Source organism: Geotrypetes seraphini, chromosome 11 (assembly GCF_902459505.1).
Source record: "Geotrypetes seraphini chromosome 11, aGeoSer1.1, whole genome shotgun sequence".
Lineage (NCBI taxonomy): Eukaryota > Metazoa > Chordata > Amphibia > Gymnophiona > Dermophiidae > Geotrypetes > Geotrypetes seraphini.
In genome coordinates, this window is record NC_047094.1 from 81,149,413 (window position 1) to 81,164,020 (window position 14,608).

Genomic DNA, 14,608 nt, shown 5'->3' on the forward strand with positions numbered 1-14,608 from the left:
GAGCTGAGCACATGGTACTAGGAGAGATGTTGCAGCACGATGATCCCCAGGAGAAAAGAGAGTCCAGTGCTGTGAACTGAGGAAAAAGGAAAAAGGCGTTGCATGGGTCGGGCTTTATAGAAGTGGGTGGTTCCCATGAGGCATCAGAACCCATGGTTAATTGTCCAATCCCTGAGCCTGGCATCGCATCCAATCACATGCAGTAAACTGTTTATGTCATCTGATTGAATTTTCATGTCTCTTTGAGTGGCTTACAATGTGTCACAGGGCTCGTGTTCCTAGTGAGGAAGCCTTGCCAGAAAAGGGAAATGAGGTTAAAACCCTTGAAAGTATTCCTAAGCCTTCTAAGGAGAATCCCAAAACAGACCCTAGGAATACTTACAAGCCAAGCCTTCCAGCAATGAAACCTCCTAAAGCCCTGCCTAAAGCAGGCAGATCTAGTTTAGCTTTACCTAAGCCAGTTATAGGAAAACAGATGGAAAGACTACGTCTCCCAGCAGGCATAGGACCAGGGAAAGGAAAGAGCAGGGCTGGAATACAAGCCACTCCCAATCCAGCTCAAATTGGTTTAGGCCAGGTGAGAAGGGCTCTGAGGACAGGCTACCTTAACACACCTGCAGGGAGGACTAATCAGCTTACTGCAGTGAAAGAAAAGGGAGTAGTTTTCTCAAAGCAGGGGAGCCAGCCTCATAGTACACACCTGCTCCCGACCCAGCCAGCAGGTTGCAAGCCACAGATTGCAAATCCAGAGAATCAGGAAACCACAGTCTACTAGCAAGGCAGAAGTTGGTGAAATAGAAGCCACAGAGAATGGTGAGTCTGTGTTTGGGCAAGCCACTGAGATGGCTGATGAGAACTTTGCTTATAATATGGAGATAGGAGAAACAGAGTTGCCCAGTATAGAAGGAATGGAAATAAGCTAATCTTTTCCTGTTAAAGAGACCTGGGATAAAATTTGGACTGTGTACTAGATTAAGAGAAGGCTGACATTTTTTTATTTGAAGAAAACTTTACAGTTGGGACAAGTTTTTTCCTCTTTTGAGATAATGGGCTTGGAAATTACAATTGTTTGTGTTTTGACTGCTGCAATGATATACCAGGTGATACAAACCTGAAGAAGACTGTTTGAAAGTTTGATTTTGATCAATAAATTATACCAGGAAAGTGCACCACTGTCATTGGACCTGGTTTATTTTTATTATTATTCCAATACCAAGCTACCAACAGAACCTGAGATTTTGTGTGCACTGGGTAAGGCCACTTGCTGAGCTCGGCCACAAATGGTATGCAGACTGGGGGGTATTGCCTTTTACTGGCACACACTGAGAAGATAGTGAGCTGCACTTGGCCACTTCTTTGTCATCCCTGAATAGGTGTATTTAACACTGTCTGAAGGCAAATGGCTCAGTCTTTCAGAATCCAAGTTAGAAATTCTTGGGTCAGGCAATAACTTTATACTTTAACTCCAAGCAGAATTATAAAATCATATCATGTTTGGCCACTCTGGATGGTCCCACTGCCTCTGCCCATTAGTCTTTATTTACAACCTGTTCCTGCTATAAGATACTTCTGCAGCACAGACTGCACGCCCTGTGAATCGCCCCATGAGATCTCCTAAATCTATACACTGCAGTCAGCACTTCCCTTGACTCACCCCCACACACTGTAATGTTTGTTTATTTAGTCATCATATACCACTTTTGCCAACAGGCAGATCAAAGTGGTTTATAAAAGAAAAATAATTAATATAGAAAAGAGCACCAAATGTTTAATAGAAAATAACCAGCATTCCTAAACTCATGTTAGGTTATATTCTCATTCTATATAGGAAACTCAGCTAAAAATAGGGAGCAGATTAGACAAAGCCTAAATGGAATTTCACATAAGGTCTAGCAGAAGTACAAGCTTTCAGCAGTTTCTCTCTAGGGTCAAAGGATAACTGGGTTCACCCTGAGACACAAATTGCTATGCTGAGTCACAGATCTAAGAGATTATATTACACCCCCTCCTAATGCAACACCTGAGCAGGGTCCCAAGAGGAGAAGAGAGAGAGACTGTGAGTCTTTGAACAGAGAAGTCAATTCCCTTTTCTCTCCAACTACTTATTAGCAAAATGAAACACAACAGGCATAAAATATACTTTCCAAGCATGGCTCCTCTGAAAATATAATTCTGTGCTTAATTTGTTGGCAGAGGAAAGCTTTCTTTATGGAAACTTATTTTCATTTAGTTGTACATTTTCTTACCAAGATGCCTCTCAAGCACAAAGCTGGGTTCTAAGATATGTATAGAGAAAATATAGTATGCTGAAGGAAACAGCAAAAACATCAGGTGTCCTGCTTTACACAGGGTCGAAGGTGCTAATTGTATTAAGCAGGATATAAGGAGGGGCCCCCCATAATCCTATATGTATTAGATATCCCTTACAAGGGAACCTGAAAAGACACTAACATTAGAACATAAGAAGTGCCTCTGCTGGGTCAGACCAGAGGTCCATCGTGCCCAGCAGTCCGCTCGCACGGCAGCCCATCAGGTCTAGGACCTGCGTAGTAGTCTTCTGTATGTACCCCTCTATCCCTACAATCCCTTTTTTTTTTCTCTACCTTATCTATATCCTTCTAACTGTACCCTTCTTCATCCTATATCTTCCCTATCTATATCCCTCAATAACTTCTTCTTTCAAGAATATATCCAATTTCTCTTTGAAACCCTGTAAAGTACTCTGTCCTATTACACCCTCCGGAAGTGCATTCCAGGTATCCACCACCCTCTGAGTGAAGAAGTACTTCCTGGCATTGGTTCTAAACCTGTCCTCTTTTAGTTTCTCCGTGTGCCCCCTTGTTATTGTAGTTCCCCGTAGGCTGAAGAATCTGTCCCTCTCCACATTCTCAATGCCCTTCATGATCTTATATGGCTCTATCATGTCTCCTCTGATTCTCCGCTTTTCCAGGGAGTGTGTGTGTATGTATATGTATGTATGTATATATATATATATCTAATATAATAAAACTCTAGGCCGCGCATGCGCAGTCCCATAGCGTGCGTCCGTTTTCCGTAAGATGTACAGCATCTCAGATAGGAGTGCAGCATGTGCCCGAAACACTCTCTCTCCTCCCCCGAGACGGATGTCGGACACGGCGGCTGTCGACCCTTGCTGTTTTTTGATCTGCCCTGCTCCTTGCCTGAAGTCCTCTCTCCTCCCCCGAGGCTGATGTCGGACGCGGCGGCTGTCAGCCGTGCTGTTCTTCGGTCTGCCCTGCTCCTTGCCATACTATATTTTTAAGTTGAAAGATGAGGCAGCGGCTCCTCTCAGGATCCCCACCTGTGTCAGAAGTCCAATGCAGTCGGGGATCTTGAGAGGAGCCGCCGCGACCGTGTCTTTCAACTTAAAAATATACTAAGGCAAGGAGCAGGGCAGAACGATCTTCAAAATGGCGGCAACTCGATCTTCGTTCCTCCGGGGGGGGAGGGGGGTCTGGGAGTAGAGGGATCGCGGCCACTCATTGACCCCACCTAGGAGCCCAGCAACTTTCCGCTGTCATTTGCCGCCCCCCCTCTTCCCTTACCGCGGGCCCAACTGCCGATTTAAGCAGCGTGTCCAGCAGTCTTCACACGCTGCTTCGGGCCTTTCTACTGCCCTGATTTGCTCCGGACATGCCAGAGTAAATCAGGCCAGTAGAAGGACCCGAAGCAGCGTGTGAAGACTGCAGCACACGCTGCTTGAATCGCCATGTGTAGTCGGGCCCGCGGGAAGGGAAGGGGGCAAAGGCAAAGGACTCGGGACAGCGTTTGTAGTCGCGACTGTGGGAAGGGAAAGAGGGTAGAGGAAACGCTAATGCAGGCACATGTAACTGGTGTGGGGGGAGGGAAATGGAAGGGGGAGGGAATGCAGCTTTGCACAGACAGACAGAGGGAGGAAGGGAGACAGAAAGACACAGGGGCAGGTGCACAGGGAAATGGTGTGGGGGGAGGAAATGCTGCTTTGGACAGACAGACAGAGGGAGGAAGGGACACAAAGACAAGAAGAAAGACACAGGGGCAGGTGCGGGACAGCGGGAGTCGCGTCAGGAGGGGTGCGGGATGCCGCAGAGGGAACTTTTCCAATGGGTGCAACTGGGCGGCTGTTGGGAGCCTCTGATCAGGGGCAGAGCAAGGTAAGTGTATCATAGGGATAAGAAGGAGGAGGGGGGGAGATAAAGGAAGGGACGCTTACTGCTGGACAGGGGGAGAAGGAAAGAGGTGCTGATGGACGGGGGGGGTGAAGAAAAAGGAACGGTGGCCTAATGTTAGACAGGGGGAGAAGGAAGGTGCTGCTGGACAGGGGGAGGTAAAACAAAGGGAGAAGGGGTGCTGCTGCATAAGGAGACCTGTGAAAGGGTGGTGGTGGACACAGGGGAGGTAAAAGGAAGGGAGAATGGACAGGGGGAGCAGGCAAGGGGTGGTGATGGACAGCAGAAAGAAAGAAAGCAGCTAAGGAGAGAGAGAAAGAAATAGAGACACACACACATATATTCTAGCACCCGTTAATGTAACGGGCTATAAGACTAGTATATATATATATATATATACATACTGTGCTGTCACAAATCTCGAGCATTTCTGTCATTCAGTTACATCTTTATATATATATATATATATATATATATAAAGATGTAACTGAATGACAGAAATGCTCGAGATTTGTGACAGCATAGTATAAACAGCATGCAGAGTACATATTTATTTTTCTGTTACCTGTGGTTTAATGTCTGGAACACAGATACTGAAGTCATAACATAACTTAGAAATAACAGTAATTTTTTTCCTTGGCCTCCTCTGGTGATAGAGATAATAACTGAAGGGTATATAGTCTGATCATGGAGTTATTTAGACCAAATTAGGCTACTAAAAACCCTCTGAAAACTGCCAAAAATATAAATGTAACAAAGAAAAAACAATTGGCAGAACCCTTCACAACCCCTCAAAAAGTTCTGCCTCATACATCATTTGGGGCTCCTTTTATCAAGCTGTGGTAGGTGGTTAACGCGCGGAGTACTGCGCGTTCAACCGCCTGCTGCGTTAGTCGCTAATGCCTACATTGATGAGGCATTAGTTTTTTGGTGTGCCGCGGGGGTTAGCGCGTGATGAAATGTCCGACGCGCTAACCCCGTAGCGCACTTTGATAAAAGTAGCCCTTGGTCTCTATAATGATAAATAATGCCTTTAAGCCAATAAATAAGTGCTCAGAAGAAAGCCCTGAGAGAGGAGTGAAGGAACAATGCGGACATTTCAAAAAGCCCCATCCCACAATAATATAATTTCAAAAGTGCTCAAATTGTAGGAAAATTATTTAGTAAAATCACAAACAGTTCACAAAACTTATCTGGATCTCAGCAGGTAGCTGTCTCGGCTCGACAGAGCTCCATTTTGCAAACTTCGTCAGGAGCTGAAACATCGAATTAAGTCCCAACTGGAAATATGATGAAGACGAAATCTTGCAAGCCGGAGAACAATAAATTCCCAGTAAAATGCAGAAACTCCAACCGCAGGCAAAATAATGCCAACCGGGGAGCAGAAATCAATGGAGACTAGAACTTTTAGAGACACCCTGGAGGTCACACATGAGCAACGTGAAAACAAAAAACCTGTCAAAAAAACCCTTACTGAATTAAAGGGATTCAAAAAACTCAAAAGTGGGGAAAAAAAGGAAGAAAAAATGAATAAAAGGATAAGCCAGAGAAATATCACTGAATAAACAAAGAATAAGCCTTAAGATGAAAAATCCAAAAGTTTTCTCTCTTCAAAAGGCAGAAGGAAAGGAGCAGGGAGAATGGAGCGGAGAGGCAGGGGAGGCGCTAGGGAGGCGAAAAAAGCAGCCCGAAGCCAGCGGAGAGAGGGAGCAGGAGAGGAAACATTGGGGCATCGGCGAGAGTAACTCCGCCCACCCCCACCACGTCAGCAGTTAGCGTCTGAGCTCCTCCATAAAAGGAGATGGGCCAACGGGCACTGCTGAACAAGGCAGAAGGAAAGGAGCAGGGAGAACGGAGCGGAGAGGCAGGGGAGAGCAGGAGAGGCGCTAGGGAGGCGAAAAAAGCAGCCCGAAGCCAGCGGAGAGAGGGAGCAGAAGAGGACACATCGGGGCAGCAGTGAGAGTAACTCCGTCCACCCCCACCGCGTCAGCAGCTAGTGTCCGGGCTCCTCCATAAAAGGAGGCAGGCCAATGGCGCGCAGCCGTTTGGTGCTCGCCTTAGCGAGATCGCCTTTGTGAAGGAGCCTTAAGGGCTGATTGAATACAGCCAAGGACTCAGCAAAGCACAGGAAGGTAAGGAAAAAGAGGGCACACGAGCAAGGAAAGCACTCACACAAGGTAAAGAAGGAAGGAGAGGCACTAGGATCCAAGGACGAGAGAGGGGTAAGCCCGAGGGAGGACAACACTTACTCACAACAAGGGAAGCAAGGAACACACACGCAAGACAAAGAGAAGCTGAGAGGCAGACTCCAGGGACAGAAAAAAGATAGGCCCACCAGAGGACAGCACTACTCACAGGCAAAAAGAAGCCAACAGACAAGTAGGTGAAACCGAGCCAAGCATAAGAGAGAGTTAGCACAAGCACATACAAGCAAAAGGCACCTAGCGAATCAAATTGAAAAGGAACGGAGATGGAAGCAGCAGGACCCCAGAGGAGCTTCCCAGTGTACTGCACGGAGTGTCATATGTACGACTATCTCCCCTCGGGGAGACAGGCATACATATGCGGTCGGTGTCAGGAACTGGACAGCCTGAAGAAAGAAGTCAGTCAACTGCAGTGCAGGATTCAGGAGCTGGAAGAACTGCACTTTTTGGAAGCCCCCTCCAGCACAGCTGAAGATCCCGCAAGAGAGAGCCACATCGAGGAACAAGTAAGGGAGCTCGAGAGGTTCATTGAGGAGGCCTACAGGAAGGTGAAGGAACAAGATCAGAGGCAGCGCTGGAACGAGGAAGCTACGCCCATGCGAAATAAAAGACAGGAACCAACAGGCACCGTGGATGAAGGAGCTTGCGGAAAAATCATGCAAGGAGAGGGGGTGAAGTCTCAACGAAGCCCTGAAGGAGAAGTAAAGAACCACACCGTGGACACGGACTTGCGACCAGTGAGGAAGCTGAAGAAAGGGAGATCTGCAATCATAGTAGGAGACTCAATCCTGAGAGAAGTGGACAGTCACATAGCAGGAGGGAGAGAAGATCGATTAGTGACCTGTCTCCCAGGAGCAAGGACAAAGGACATCACCGACAGAATTGAGAGGATCCTGGAAGGAGCGGAGATGGAAGAGACGGCAGTGATAATCCACGTTGGGACAAATGATGTCAACAGAAGCAACTACAGCAGGACTGCGCTAACTGAACAATTCAAGATCCTGGGAAGGAAACTGAAGCTGAGGTCACAGAAGATAGCATTCTCAGAGATCCTGCCAGTACCGAGGGCAGACGTGAAGAGGCAGATGGAACAACAAGCAATAAATGCATGGCTGCGAAGATGGTGTGCAGAAGAGGGATTCTACTTCGTGAAAAATTGGACAACTTTTTTGGGGAAGAACAAGCTCTTCAGGAGGGACGGACTTCATCTGAGCACAGCAGGAACAAGACTTCTAGCAAGCAACGTTAAGAGAGGAACAGAACAGGCTTTAAACTAAAAGGAAGGGGAAAGTCGACAGTCGACCAGACGTCGATGGTTCGGGTGAGAGTATCCAAAGAAGATACTGGGCAGGAAAAATGCTGGATAGAAACCAAAGGCAAACAACAGGAGTTCAAGGAACAAGACTTATAAGATCATGAGGGGCATAGAGAGAGTAGAGAGGGACAGATTCTTCAAACTTTCAAAAAATAAAAGAACAAGAGGCCATTCGGAAAAGTTGAAAGGGGACAGATTCAATACAAATGCCAGGAAGTTCTTCTTTACCCAACGTGTGGTGGACACTTGGAATGCGCTTCCAGAGGACGTTATAGGGCAGAATACAGTACTGGGATTTAAGAGAGGATTGGACATTTTCCTGCTGGAAAAGGGAATAGAAGGGTATAAATAGAGGATTACTGCTCAGGTCCTGGACCTGTTGGGCCACCGCGTGAGCGGACTGCTGGGCAAGATGGACCTCAGGTCTGACCCAGCAGAGGCATTGCTTATGTTCTTATGTTCTTAAGAGAAATTGGCAAACAAAGGCAAGGGAAATCACCAAAGGCTGGAGGAACAGGCGAAACTGAGGAAACAAGTTGAGGCAGAAAAAGATGTGCCAAAGGAGAGGATCACGTGATGCTGTGAGCTGGTCGGCTGTGTGACTGATCGGCTCCGGAGCCCTGCCCCTCATCTGGCATAAAAATCGTGCCTAAAAACGAGCGGTTTTGCCCCCTTTTGCCAGCAACGGATCGGTAATGCATGGACAAATATTTAACTTCTCCGGGGGCACGGATGGCATCCAAAGCGGCGAAAAAAGACCGCGAAAAGACGTGGCCCGGGGAGGACAAAATGGCGACTGCGCCTCGTGCTGAGGCACCGGCGGCGTTCACCCCTGAGATGCTCACGGAGCTGCACAACGTTGTCTTACAGGCACTGGGTCCGAGGATGGAGCTTATTTCCACACAATTAACTAAACTGGAGTCCTTGCTGGAAGACCACCAGGGTAACTGAATTGGAGACGAGGGTCTCGGCGGTGGAAGATGGGGCCACGGCAATGGAATCCACAGTGGCTTCCCTCACTACGCAGCTACGCTTTTGTCAAGATAAGATTGAGGACTTGGAGAACCGTTCTCGCCGTGGGAACCTGCGTTTCATTGGACTACCCGAAACCATATCCGACACAGTGCTATTATCAGTGGTGGAGTCCTGGTTGGCCAGTGAGCTCCCCATGCCATCATCTTTGGGCCCAGCCCGCTTTGAGAGGGTACATAGAGTGGGTCCTAAAGTGAGTCCGGAACAAAGACCCAGAGTTGTCATTGGAAAATTACACAATTATCGTCATAAAGTGGAACTGCTGAGAGCCTTTCGTGCCCGACGAGAGCCTCTGACCTATGAAACCTTACCGGTGTGCATAGGTCAGGATTACTCTGCTGCGCTGACTGATCGGCGCAAAGTCTTTCACCCCCTATGCGCTAAGCTGGTAGAACAAAAGAGGCGTTTTATGTTTCTTTATCCTGCAGTACTGAAAATACATCAAAATGGGAAATGGCACGTGTTTGACTCTGCAGATTCAGCAAGGGAGTTCATTAATCATGCTGAGTCCACTGCTGGAGCTACTTGAGCATTACATTCTGTCTTTATTGCAATGCTGGTATTGGGGGGGTTTAACAAGTTACTGCTGGTTGTTTATACGTTGTAGGTGCAGTATGTATAACTTTCTGAGGATGACAGGGATCGGATAGCCTCATAGACGTGATTCGCTCTCTTAGGCCCGGGAGGGTTTGAGGTTAGCCTTGTATTAGAGTAAGTGGGGGGATGGTACGGATAGAATGGGAGGGGAGGTTCGGGGATGGTTTGGGTAGGGGTAAGGGGGAGTGGGGCTTGGGTTTTGGAACATTGAACATGCAACATTTATTTCTGTTTTCCATTCCAGTGCAGTTTCTGATAATCCCAGATATTGAGCTTTCATTGGTTGCACCTCTGGACAGCTTTGTTTTGTATTCTCCTTGGCTTGGCTGGGAGCCGGGGAGACTGTGAGTGGAACTGGGTGCCTGTTTGCTTATTTCATACTCCATGACTTCCAAAACTTTTCGACTATTATCCTGGAATGTATGTGGTATAACCTCCCCTGTTAAGAGAAGTAAGATTCTTCAGCGTCTTCAGCATCATAGGGCTGATTTAGCCTGTTTACAGGAGACAAGACTTTCTGATGCGGAACACGCCAAGCTTCTTAGAGGATGGGTGGGACAGATTTTTGCTCCTCCTCCTCCAATAAGAAGGCAGGGGTGGTGCTCTTGGTGCGTAGGGGATTTCTGGGCAGGGTGGAACAGCTTTATCGGGATGCCCTGGGAAGGATTTTACTGTGTAAGGTCACTATGTCGGGGACCGTTGTTAATCTGTTAATGCTATATGCCCCCAATCAATATGATCACTCATTTTTTACTTCTATTACGGGAGTGGGAGTCCGTGATCCTACTAACCCTCTGATAGTGTTAGGAGATTTTAACCAGGTCCTGGACCCCAGTTTAGACCGAACGGGACCGGGCTCCTCTCAACATCATGGCCCCATGAAAGGTATTCCATACTTATGCGACACCTTAGACCTTATTGATCCATGGTGTGTACTTCACACCATGGAACGGGATTACACCCATCAGTCCTGTGCGCATCACACGTTTTCCCGTATAGATTACATACTGACGTCAACTGCTTATTTGCCCAAGATACAAGCATCCGAAGTGGGACCTCTTTCTGTGTCTGACCATTGTCCTATTTGGATAGATATCTTACGTGGCACAGACAACATGCCCGGGAGTACATGGAAATTTCCGTCCTACTTATTTAAAAATCTGAATTTTCAGAAGTATCTCACACAGAAATGGGATGACTATGCGGCGTTTAATGCACAGCATCGGACCACACCCATGCTCTTTTGGGAGGCCGCTAAATCTGTACTTCGGGGGGATATCATTTCCTACGTCAGTGCCCATAGAGCCCGCCTTTCCCAGGGTCTTCTTCATTTAGAGGGTGAATATAAACGTCTGAAGCGAGCTCACCTTGCACATCCTTCCCCTCAATCTCAGGAGGCCATGGTAGCAGCGCAGAATGCCTTGAATACTTTATTACATGAATGCAAGCAACATTATTTTCACTATTGTAAGTTTAAATTCTACAGGTTTGGGAACAGAGCAGGATGGCTTTTGGCTAATCTGACTAAACCTCACCACCCTAATCGCCACATTTCCCGTATTTTGCTGCGTTCGGGTGAGGAGCTTACAACTATTCCTGCCATATCCGAGGGTTTTCTTAAACATTACATGGAATTTTATGCTTCCAGGGATGGGCAGGGGGACCAAATGCGGAGGACTATTTAATGGACGCTGGGGTACCCCGATTGACTTCACCTGATCGTAATTACTTGAATCGTCCTATACAGGGTAAGGAACTTCAGGGGGCGGTTAAACAGCTTAAGGGTGGCACATCGCCAGGCCCCGATGGATTTTCTCCTGAGTTCTATAAACTTCTTTTTCCTTCCCTCTGTGGTCCTTTAGAGGCATATTATACAGCGGCCCTTGAGGGTGGGTCCTTTCCGTTGGGGGCTAATCAGGCATTTATCACATTAATACCTAAACCAGGCAAACTTGACACGGATATTGAATCTTACAGACCCATATCACTAATTAATGTGGACATCAAAATATTAGACAAAATACTGGCCAATAGATTGGCCACCCTGTTGCCCACTTTGATAGTACCGGAACAAGTGGGTTTTGTTCAACAACGCCACTCGGTACTCAATGTTCGTAGATTACTTACTGCTCTACAGCGCACAAGGGATTCTGATCTCCCGGGCATACTGGTGGGATTAGATGCCGCAAAGGCTTTTGATCAGGTTAATTGGGGATATCTATTCCAAGTGCTCACATACATGGGTTTTGATGGGTGGTTCCTGGATATGCTACACTTGCTTTATACTGATCCAATGGCCCGCATTCTGGTCAATGGTACCTGTACACCTGTTTTCCTGATAGCGCGCGGGACGCGGCAGGGTAGCCCTCTTTCCCCTCTTCTTTTCTTACTCTATTTGGACCCTCTTCTACGTACTATAATGCGGGATGATATTGTCCAGGGCTTACCAGAGGAAGATTTCCAACTGAGAGTTTTAGCTTATGCAGATGATCTCTTATTAACTCTGGGATCTCTCGAACTCTCTCTTACTAGAGCTTTAGAGTTGCTGGATGAGTTTAATATGTACTCGGGCTTGGTACTAAATAAATCAAAGTCTACAGTCTTGCTCTTGACCCCGGAGGTACAGACACAGTGGAGGGGGCCTTTTCCTCTCACATGGGCATCGGGACATCTTACTTATTTGGGTGTTGTTATTTCCCCTGATCCTTCTAAACTATATGCTCTCAACATAGACCCTTTAGTTCTCTCCACAACCCAAAAACTGGAGAATTGGAGGGTTTATCCGCTTTCTTTAATGGGCAGAATAGCATTGTATAACATGATACTTGTTCCGCAATGGCTCTATGTGTTTCAAATGATACCTGTATTATTATCCTCACGTCATGATAAACTACTGGGGAAATGTTTGCAAAAGTTCTTGTGGAATGGGAAGAGGGCACGCATGTTTTTGGCTCATCTGGCGCGCCCTAGGGATCGCGGAGGATTTGGCCTCCGGAGTCTTCGTCTCTTGTCCCGGGCGTGCCAGATGAGACATTTGAATGACTGGTACCGGGGGACTAATCATTTTTCGGCTTCCAAACAGGAATTGTCACTTTGTGCTCCCTACCATTTTAGTTATCTGCTACATGTCTCTCACCTGCCACGGAAGACTTCATCAGCACGAGACTTATTTCTACTACCCTTGCGACGTCTTTGGAAATTATTATGTAAACAGCTCCGGATTACCTCTCAGGTTACTCCTTACTTACCATTGCGGGGTAATGGTGACATTGCAGCGGGCATGGACCCAGTTTCTTCTCTAGTGTGGACATTGCAAGCTAATCAATATATCTTTCAACTGGTACATTCCACTGGCGCTTTGAAATCGTTTGAAGAACTTCAGCGGGACCATGGCTGGAGGCCTAATGACTGGCTATCTTACCTTCAACTTTCCTCTTATGTTGGCTCCTTGCCACGGGATTCTATAGTGGACCGTTGTATGGAACATCTATCTGAAGCGCTGAGTCTGTCTGCTCAGGTGCCGATTCCATTGCGATTTCATCATCGCCATCTTCAGGAATGTCTGGGCGAGCCTTCCTATGAATCTTATGCTTTAAAATGGTCACAGGATCTTTCTTGTGAGGTAACAGCCGCTATGATCCGTAGGGGGGTCTTCCGAACGGCTCGAGTTTTGCACAGTGTGACTTTGTTTGAAATGAACTATAAATTTCTACATCGGTTGTACAGATCTACCGCAAAGATGTGCTTGTCAGATTGCTGTCTTAAATGTTCTCATTCTCCGTCCACTTTGGGACATCAGTTCTGGTTGTGTCCTCGGATTCAAGCTTTTTGGCAACAGCTGTGTACGCATATTCAAACCATGTGGAATTACAGCTTTTCCTTAGATCAACGGATGCTGTTTACCCTTGAACATGTACCCCTGTCAGCTCCTAAGGGGTTTCGGAGTTTTCTGGCCTGTTCTATGCTATTGGGGAAGAAGACTATTCTACTTTATTGGATTTCGTCTGACTCTCCGACGCTTTCTCGTTGGCGGACTCTGATGATACAGCAAGCCTCTATGGAGTGACTTTGCTTTTCTATGTTAGACTCTGCAATGGGCAGGTTGTTCTGTCAATGTTGGGCTCCTTTCTGGGATACTTTAACAGCAAGAGCTCGAAGTCATTTGTTAAATGTTTGACTATATATGTGAGACTGTACTGGAGTGGATTTTGTTCTGATTTGTTTGTTTGGGACATGGGAGGGGAGGTGGGGGTGGATGGGATGGGGGGAGGGCTCAAGAATGTATTGGTGAATTTGAGCAGTAATTTGGTATCCATGAATCTTGTTGTACACCATGTATATTTGAGTGCTTTGTTCTTCCTTCATTGAAAAATTAATAAAATATATTTCTCAAAAAAAAAAAAAGATGTGCCAAAGAAGGAGGAAGAAATGAACAGAACTTAGGATCTGGCAGCTCAAAAAGGGGACGACAAGAGGAACATAACATAGGGAAAAATAACAGAGAAAGGAAGTAACCGGGACCTAAATTGCTTGTACGCAAATGCAAGGAGCCTAATGAACAAAACGGGAGAACTAGAAATCACGGCCGCAAAAGAGGCCCTGGATGTCATCGGAATCACGGAAACGTGGTGGAACGAGGAAAACAAATGGGACATAGTACTGCCAGGGTACAAACTCTATCGAAGAGACAGGACACAAAAGAAGGGTGGAGGAATAGCACTTTATATAAAGGACACCATTCACTCGACCAAAGTGGACACGGCAACAGAGACGGTTGGAATAGAATCATTATGGGTTAAGTTACCAGGAAGAAATGAACCTGACATAAAATTGGGACTGTACTATCGTCCACCTGGACAAACAGAGGCAAAAGACAAAGAACTGGAGGCAGAACTAAGGCGGGAATGCAAGAACGGAATTGTCACGGTAATGGGGGACTTTAACTACCCCGGAATAGACTGGAGTATTGGAAACTCAAAGAACGCAAGGGAAATGGAATTCCTAGAGGCTGTGCAGGACTGCTTCATGGATCAGCTCGTCTCGACCTACTACTCAACGGGCTGGGGGGACACGGTACAGGAAGCACAAAATCTGTACGTCCCCAGATTTAGAAAAGGGTGCAAAAAGAATCAAACAAAAGACCCGGTGTGGATAAGCAATGCAGTGAAGGAAGCGATACGGGACAAGAAACAATCATTCCGGAAGTGGAAAAAGGACAAAACCGAGGAAAACTGGAAAGAGCACAGGGAACATCAGAAAGAATGTCACCGAGTGGTCAGGAAAGCAAAAAG

General features: G+C 46.7%; 1 protein-coding gene across 1 annotated transcript in view; it reads left to right on the forward strand.

Moving 5' to 3' along the window:
- The first annotated feature begins 674 nt into the window (after positions 1 to 674).
- Positions 675 to 14,608, forward strand: part of ZBTB46 (zinc finger and BTB domain containing 46) — a 458,767-nt gene continuing 444,833 nt past the window's right edge. The window contains exon 1 of the mRNA XM_033963285.1: positions 675 to 813. The gene's annotated coding sequence lies outside the window, so the exon portion shown is untranslated. The remainder of the gene's footprint in view (positions 814 to 14,608) is intronic.